Raw genomic sequence first — 1854 nt, forward strand, 5'->3', positions numbered from 1 at the left:
GTCAGAGAAAAAGAGGAAGACCCCTAACGAGATGGATCAGCCAGGTGGCATCATTGATGGACTCAAGTGTGGCAGCGGTAGTGAGGTTGGCCCTGGATCGGACATTGTTTCGTTCTGCTGTGCATGGGGTCACTATGAGTCGGTTCCGACTCGATGGCACCTGACAACAACAACAACAATGATGGTGATGTTGAGTTAGTTAAGTGATGTTGAGTTAGTTCCGACTCATAGTGATCCAATAGGGTTCCCAGGGAGTGGTTTGGTAGGTTTGAACTACTCACCTTACAGTTAGCAGTCCAGTGCTTATCCTATAGTGCCACACCAGGACTCCATTTTTAGCATAGTGTTGCTTAAATATGTTCAGACCTAACAGTAAGTATAAATTCCTTATGTTTATACCTCTTATGCAACTATAAAACTGAAACAAATTTAGACATTAAATATAAATCAAATTATAGCTAATAACCACCACTCATTTGTCAGTTTGTCGTACTTTGGTGGCTTGAGTGTTGTTATGATTCTGAAGCTATAAAACCTGTTTTTAAATACCAGCAGGGTCACATATGGTGGACAGGATTCAGCTGAGTTTCCAGATTAGACAGACTAGGAGAAGGAGAGATAGACTACTTCCAAATATTTAGTCACTGAAAACCTTATGAATAGCAGAGAACACTGCCAGCATCAGAATACTGAAGATTGGAACATGAAGAGCAGCAGAATATAGTCAGATAGAGTGCTGGAAGATGAGCTCCTCAGGTTGGAAAGCACTCAAAATGCGATTAGGGAAGAGCTGTCTCCACAAAGTAGAGTTGACCATGATGATGCAAATGGAGTAAAACTTTCAGGACTTTCATTTGCTGATGGGGCACAACTCAAAATGAGGAGAAACGCCTGTAAACATCCATTAATAAACAGAACGTGGACTGTACTAAGTATTGTTGTTGTTGTTAAGTGCCGTCGAGTTGATTCTGACCCATAGCAACCCTGTATAGGGTTTCCAAGGGGCAGCCGGTGAGCTTGAACCACCAACCCTTTAGTTCAAATGACATTGCAGTCTGACACCTTAGCCTCCAGTGCCACACCAGGACTCCATCCTAGGCATTAGTGAGCTGAAATAGGCTGGTATTGGCCATTTTTTAATCTGAAAATCACATGGTTTACTATACTGGGAATGACAAATTGAAGAAGAATGGTGTCACACTCATCATCAAAAAGAACATTTCAAGATCTATCTTGAAATACAAGAATGTCTGTGATAGGATAATATCCATATGCCTACAAGGAAGAACAGTTAATACTATTATTCAAATCACACACCAACCACTAAAGCCAGTGATGATGAAATTGAAGAATTCTATCAACTTCTTCAGTATGAAATTGATCAAACATGCAATCAAGATGTATTGATAATTACTGATGATTGGAATGCAAGATTGGAAACAAAGAGGAAAGGTCAGTCATTGGAAAATATGGCCTTGATGACAGTAATGACACTGGAGATTTCATCATATAATTTTGCAAGACCAATGACTTTTTCATTGCAAAAACCTTTTTAAAAGAAAATGAAAAGATGACTATATACATGGACCTCACCAGATGGAATACACAGAAATCAAATAGACTACATCTGTGGAAAAGAAACAGTGGAAAACTTCCATGGTGGTGGTGGTGGTGGTGGTTATGTGCTATGGAGTTCCTTCCAACTCATAGCAACCCTGCATAGGGTTTCTGAGGCTGTAAATCTTTACAGGAGCAGAAAGCCTCATCTTTCTCCTGCAGAACGGCTGTTAGTTTCAAATTGCTGACCTTGAGACTAGCAGCCCAACTTATAACCACTATGTTACTAGAGTTCCT

The sequence above is a fragment of the Chrysochloris asiatica genome, unplaced genomic scaffold (genome assembly GCF_000296735.1).
Source record: "Chrysochloris asiatica unplaced genomic scaffold, ChrAsi1.0 scaffold00130, whole genome shotgun sequence".
Taxonomy (NCBI): Eukaryota; Metazoa; Chordata; class Mammalia; order Afrosoricida; family Chrysochloridae; genus Chrysochloris; species Chrysochloris asiatica.